The sequence below is a fragment of the Hyla sarda genome, chromosome 6 (assembly GCF_029499605.1).
Source record: "Hyla sarda isolate aHylSar1 chromosome 6, aHylSar1.hap1, whole genome shotgun sequence".
In the NCBI taxonomy this organism is placed as follows: domain Eukaryota; kingdom Metazoa; phylum Chordata; class Amphibia; order Anura; family Hylidae; genus Hyla; species Hyla sarda.
In genome coordinates, this window is record NC_079194.1 from 136,317,665 (window position 1) to 136,325,317 (window position 7,653).

Sequence of the window (7,653 nt, forward strand, 5' to 3'; positions counted from 1 at the left end):
AGACATTGATAAATGTGGGCCTTAGAGCCCAGCAGAAGCCCGAAAACAGAATGTGAATGCAGCCTAAGGGTATGTTCACATTGTGGAATCTCCGCTTGCTGAAATCAGCGAGCGGCGATTCCGTTTGGCTGCCGACACCAATCATACTTCGGCGGTAGGATGGAGCGGCACTGCGCAGTCACCATTGATGGCTAAGCAGTGCTCGCAGACTTCCGCGCAAAGAATTAACATGTTCTTTCTTTGCGTGTAACAAGTTCAGTGGCAGAATTGTCTGTATAAACCACTATCAAATAGAATACAATGCAGTTTGCTCTCCAGCCACCAGAGGGTGACACAACTCAGCCTATTCATTTTTAAATTTTGATTAAATCACCAAGATGTCATTTTATAATAGAGATAGATATGTCATTACTAAAAATCCAAGCAGAGTCCTTGCACTTTTGTCCATTATTGGCTCAAGATGCACCGACACCAACACTTTGGTGGCCTGTGTTACATCCGATTTTTTCTTACCATCATAGAAAAGTCGTAAAACTGTCCTGTGATTAAACACAAAAATAAAAAATGCACAGATGTCAGGCCTATTAGCATCATGTTTTCTGCTTTACATTGGGCTACACATCGGAAACCTGTTAAAAAGGACTGTATAAACTGACGTGCGTCTGTGGGACCAGTGACTTTAAAGGGTACCTGTCATTTATTTATTTTTTATATGTTATAGATCATTACATATTAAACAACTTTCTAATAGAATTTTATAAAAAAGAAAAATGCTTCCTTATATGTCTATTTACATTTTGAAAATGTGGGCACTAGGGGTCTCCCTAGGAGTCCCTGGCCACAAGCTTTTGCATTGATTTCGAACTCACGCCAGCCTGGCAGTGAGTCCGAAATGTGCTGGCTGAGCATGTGACAAGCTCAGCACAGCTTCCTGCCTGTCAATCAGACAGGCGGGAGCGCTGTGCTCACTCGCATACCCCGCAGGACAAGCAGGGCTCTGTGCACCGAGGACAAGCAGGGCTCTGTGCACTGAGGACAAGCAGGGCTCTGTACACTGAGGACAAGCAGGGCTCTGTGCACCAAGGACAAGCAGGGCTCTGTGCACTGAGGACAAGCAGGGCTCTATACACTGAGGACAAGCAGGGCTCTATACATTGAGGACAAGCAGGGCTCTGTGCACTGAAGACAATCAGGGATCTGTGCACTGAGGACAAGCAGGGCTCTGTACACTGAAGACAAGCAGGGCTCTGTGCACTGAGGACAAGCAGGGCTCTGTACACTGAGGACAAGCAGGCCTCTGTACACTAAGGACAAGCAGGGCTCTGTGCACTGAGGACAAGCAGGGCTCTGTACACCGAGGACAAGCAGGGCTCAGTACACTGAGGACAAGCAGGGCTCTATGCACTGAGGACAAGCAGTGCTCTGTACAATGAGGACAAGCAGGGCTCTGTGCACTGAGGACAAGCAGTGCTCTGTACAATGAGGACAAGCAGGGCTCTGTACACGGAGGACAAGCAGGGCTCTGTGTACTGAGGACAAGCAGTGCTCTGTACAATGAGGAAAGCAGGGCTCTGTACACGGAGGACAAGCAGGGCTCTGTGTACTGAGGACAAGCAGTGCTCTGTACAATGAGGACAAGCAGGGCTCTGTAAAATGAGGACAAGCAGGGCTCTGCACGGAGGACAAACAGGGCTTTGTACACTGAGGACAAGAAGGGCTCTGCACACTGAGGACAAGCAGGGCTGTGTACACTGAGGACAAGCAGGGCTGTGTACACTGAGGACAAGAAGGGCTCTGTACACTGAGGACAAGTTGGGCTCTGTACACTAAGGACAAGCAGGGCTCTTTGCACTGAGGACTATCAGGGCGCTGTGCACTGAAAACAAGACGGGCTCTGTACACAGAGGACAAGCAGGGCTCTGTACACTGAGGACAAGCAGGGCTCTGTACACTGAGGACAAGCAGGGCTCTGTGCAAAGAGGACAGGCAGGGCTCTGTACACTGAGGACAAGCAGGGCTCTGTACACTGAGGATAAGCAGGGCTCTGTGCACTGAGGACAAGCAGGGCTCTGTACACTGAGGACAAGCAGGGCTCTGTGCACTGAGGACAATCAGGGCTCTGTACTCTGAGGACAAGCAGGGCTCTGTTCACCGAGGAGAAGCAGGGCTCTGTACTCTGAGGACAATCAGGGCTCTGTGCACTGAGGACAAGCAGGGCTCTGTTCACTGAGGACAAGCAGGGCTCTGTACTCTGAGGACAATCAGGGCTTTGTACACCGAGGACAAGCGGGGCTCTGTACACCGAGGACACGCGGGGCTCTGTACACGGAGGACAAGCAGGGCTCTGTACATTGAGGACAAGCAGGGCTCTTTGCACTGAGGACAATCAGGGCTCTGAACTGAAAACAAGCAGGGCTCTGTTTACTGAGGACAAGCAGGGCTCTGTACTCTGAAGACAAGCAGGGCTCTGTGCAAAGAGGACAAGCAGGGCTCTGTACACTGAGGACAAGCTGGGCTCTGTACACTGAGGACAAGCAGGGCTCTGTACACTGAGGACAAGCAGGGCTCTGTGCACGGAGGACAAGCAGGGCTCTGTACACTGAGGACAAGCGGGGCTCTGTACACTGAGGACAAGCAGGGCTCTGTGCACTGAGGACAAGCAGGGCTCTGTACACTGAGGACAAGCAGGGCTTTGTACTCTGAGAACAAGCAGGGCTCTGTACACCGAGGACAAGCGGGGCTCTGTACACTGAGGACAAGCAGGACTCTGTACATTGAGGACAAGCGGGGCTCTGTGCACCGAGGACAAGCAGGGCTCTGTACACTGAGGACAAGCAAGGCTCTGTGCACTGAGGACAAGCAGGGCTCTGTACAAAGAGGACAAGTGGGGCTCTGTACACAGAGGACAAGCAGGGCTCTGTACACTGAGGACAAGCAGGGCTCTGTACTCTGAGGACAAGCAGGGCTCTGTGCACTGAGGACAAGCAGGGCTCTGTACACTGAGGATACGCAGGGCTCTGTGCACGGAGGACAAGCAGGGCTCTATGCACTGAGGACAAGCAGGGCTTTGTACACTGAGGACAAGCAGGGCTCTGTGCACTGAGGACAAGCAGGGCTCTGTACACTGAGGACAAGCAGGGCTCTGTGCACGGAGGACAAGCAGGGCTCTGTACTCTGAGGACAAGCAGGGCTCTGTTCACCGAGGACAAGCAGGGCTCTGTACTCTGAGGACAAGCAGGGCTCTGTGCACTGAGGACAAGCAGGGCTCTGTACACTGAGGACAAGCAGGGCTCTGTACTCTGAGGACAATCAGGGCTTTGTACACCGAGGACAAGCAGGGCTCTGTACACTGAGGACAAGCAGGGCTCTGTGCACTGAGGACAAGCAGGGCTCTGTACACTGAGGACAAGCAGGGCTCTGTGCACGGAGGACAAGCAGGGCTCTGTACTCTGAGGACAAGCAGGGCTCTGTTCACCGAGGACAAGCAGGGCTCTGTACTCTGAGGACAATCAGGGCTCTGTGCACTGAGGACAAGCAGGGCTCTGTACACTGAGGACAAGCAGGGCTCTGTACTCTGAGGACAATCAGGGCTTTGTACACCGAGGACAAGCGGGGCTCTGTACACTGAGGACAAGCAGGGCTCTGTGCACTGAGGACAAGCAGGGCTCTGTACATTGAGGACAAGCAGGGCTCTTTGCACTAAGGACAATCAGGGCTCTGTGCACTGAAAACAAGCAGGGCTCTGTACACTGAGGACAAGCAGGGCTCTGTACTCTGAAGACAAGCAGGGCTTTGTGAAAGAGGACAAGCAGGGCTCTGTGCAAAGAGGACAAGCAGGGCTCTGTACACTGAGGACAAGCTGGGCTCTGTACACTGAGGACAAGCAGGGCTCTGTACTCTGAGGACAAGCAGGGTTCTGTGCACTGAGGACAAGCAGGGCTCTGTACACTGAGGATACGCAGGGCTCTGTGCACGGAGGACAAGCAGGGCTCTGTACACCGAGGACAAGCGGGGCTCTGTACACTGAGGACAAGCAGGGCTCTGTACACTGAGGACAAGCAGGGCTCTGTACACCGAGGACAAACGGGGCTCTGTACACTGAGGACAAGCGGGGCTCTGTACACTGAGGACAAGCAGGACTCTGTACATTGAGGACAAGCGGGGCTCTGTGCACCGAGGACAAGCAGGGCTCTGTACACTGAGGACAAGCAAGGCTCTGTGCACTGAGGACAAGCAGGGCTCTGTACACTGAGGACAAGGGGGGCTCTGTACACAGAGGACAAGCAGGGCTCTGTACACTGAGGACAAGCAGGGCTCTGTACTCTGAGGACAAGCAGGGCTCTGTACACTGAGGACACGCAGGGCTCTGTACTCTGAGGACAATCAGGGCTTTGTACACCGAGGACAAGCAGGGCTCTGTATACCGAGGACAAGCGGGGCTCTGTACACTGAGGACAAGCAGGGCTCTGTGCACTGAGGACAAGCAGGGCTCTGTACATTGAGGACAAGCAGGGCTCTTTGCACTGAGGAGAATCAGGGCTCTGTGCACTGAAAACAAGCAGGGCTCTGTACACTGAGGACAAGCAGGGCTCTGTACTCTGAAGACAAGCAGGGCTCTGTGCAAGGAGGACAAGCAGGGCTCTGTGCAAAGAGGACAATCAGGGCTCTGTACACTGAGGACAAGCTGGGCTCTGTACTCTGAGGACAAGCAGGGCTCTGTGCACTGAGGACAAGCAGGGCTCTGTACACTGAGGACAAGCGGGGCTCTGTACACTGAGGACAAGCAGGACTCTGTACACTGAGGACAAGGGGGGCTCTGTGCACCGAGGACAAGCAAGGCTCTGTACACTGAGGACAAGCGAGGCTCTGTGCACTGAGGACAAGCAGGGCTCTGTACACTGAGGACAAGTGGGGCTCTGTACACAGAGGACAAGCAGGGCTCTGTACACTGAGGACAAGCAGGGCTCTGTACTCTGAGGACAAGCAGGGCTCTGTACACTGAGGACAAGCAGGGCTCTGTACACTGAGAACAAGTGGGGCTCTGTACACTGAGGACAAGCAGGGCTCTGTACACTGAGGACAAGTCCACCCCCCCCAGCTGCTCTCCTCGGCGAAGTGAGGGAAGCAATCCCCCCAGCAGGCTTCAGTGACATAGCGCCTGCTGGGGAACGCCCACATCCTCCTGCCGGCAGCTCACACTGAGCAAGAAGAGAGGTAAGATACAGAGCTTTTTAAATTAGGGGGGGGGGGGGTTTAAGAAGTAGTTAGGGAACATAGCCTGAGTTAGTTTAGAAAAGTTTATTTAGTCACAGGTACTCTTTACTGGGCTAAATATAGTCTAATAGTGAGTGAGATTGGACCATTTCATGAACATGTCCTGTGTCTGTACAAGACAAAAAATGTGGTGTCCCACACAGACATGGGATACCATAAAGGGGTACTCCACTGGAAGAAAAAAAAAAACACTTTTAAACCAACTGGTGCCAGAAAGTTAAGCAGATTTGTAAATTACTTCTATTTTAAAATCTTAATCCTTTCAGTACTTATCAGCTGCTGTTTGCCCCACAGGAAGTTCTTTTCTTTTTGAATTTTTTTTTCTGTCTGACCACAATGCTCACTGCTGACACCTCTGTCCATTTTAGGAACTGTCCAGAGCAGGAACAATTCCCCATAGCAAACCTCTCCTGTCCTGGACTGTTCCTGACATGGACAGAGGTGTCAGCAGAGAGCACAGTGGTCAGACAGAAAGGAAATTCAAAAAGAAAAATACTGATAAGTACTGAAAGTATTAAGATTTTTTAATAGAAGTAATTTACAAATCTGTTTAACTTTCTGGCACCAGTTTCTTTAAAAAAATAAATGTTTTCCAGTTGAGTACCTCTGTAAGGAAAGGGACTGAACGTAGTCACTATTCTACTACATTCAGCCCATCGCAGTGGGCCTTCCAGCAACACATTCTTTTTTACAGGATGTAGACGTAAAGCCTGATGTGAGACACTAAAGCTCTTGCTCACAGATCAGCCTCCCCTTCCTGTAGAATGATCTCTGAAAAAGAGCATCAAGCCCGGACACCTTTCCCATTGATGTGATTAGTCTATTGTTGCCTATGTCCATAGGGCTTGCTGTAAAGCATATTTCTAAATGTTGTTATAAAAAAATGTATTCAGAAAATAGAAACACATTAGGAAAGAAGAACATTTTTGTATCTGGCGCTAGTTAAGGCCGGCTTTGAATATAGGCACAATAGGCAGCCGCCTAGAGCGCACTCTATCACTCTGTCCACAGCCATAAAGTTAGGCAGAATCCAATGCACCCGTCCATCCAGCAAAACCCCTGATTGATTACATGAGGAGGAGGTTTGTTACAGTGTCATCCCAGTACTGTAGAATCTCCCAATAGCGGACACTCAGGGGAATGGAAAAGTGTCCACTATTGAGAGATGTCCCCTATTGGGAAAAAAGGCTCAAAAATCTTTCTAAATGACTGAATACTGTCCTGTACTCACTCCAGAGTGTAATTACCTACTGTAGATCTAAGTACTATTGAAAATAGAACTAAATAATGGCCAGGAATAAATACTAAATCACCTACGTCTCCTTGTGACAGCTCATCTCCGGCCGCATGGGTTGCTGCAGCGTGCGGCTCAAGCACCATATTATTTTGGCGCCATCTTTTGCAGTCTGATTGGCCATTACCAGGTATGTTGTTACATAAATACCCCGCTGTCCCCCAGAAGAAGTGGGGCGAAACGCCTCGGAGTATAAGTGGGATAACACCGAGGTTACTGGTGCACCAGATCTTGGATGGGCTTTCTGTGTTTATTATTGCCCAGTTGGACCAACACTTTATCTTTATTTAGCCCTATATCTGCTCCTAACGCATACACAGCATATTTTACTGCTGCTCTGCAGATTTTTCGCAGCATCAAATATGCTGCATATCTGCCCAGTGTGACCCTAAAGTTATGCAGAACACTTTCCACACAAGACAGTGTGCTGGGTTGAGAAAGTAGTCTCCGCGGTAAAGGCGTTTCACTGTAATACACTAATTCATTGGTCATCTGCACTGACAGAGAGGTTAGTTCTGAGGATATAATAGAAATACATTTCAGAACTGTGGACAGCGGCAAGTCCTGAGATGATGTGCAGGCGAAGGGTTACTCATATATATATAGAACAAGCGTTTGGTTATATATATATATATATATATATATAGTACATGTATGTTTACGTGCATGAGGTATAGTTCACAGGGTGAATATTTTATACAATACCAGGGCATATATTTTATATTGTAGATGGTGTATATTATGTATGGACATGGGTTGTATATTATATATAGTACAGGACATGTATATTGTATAAAGTACAGGAGGTATATATATATATATATATATCTGTAGCAAGGTGTGAGCCGCTCACCACATGCACGCCCTTCTCACCACCTGTGCCGTAGACCGGCTGGTACCGCCTCCAGCCTACTCTTAGATAGAACAAAGATGAGGTCCGGCACCAGGATGGTTGCAGATAAAAGCTTGCGTTACTTTATTGAAGATATCGCAGTACAAGGCAGGACATCTGACGCGTTTCGCACATGAATGTGCTTAATCGTAGTCTCTACGATATATATATATATATAATAGATATATATATA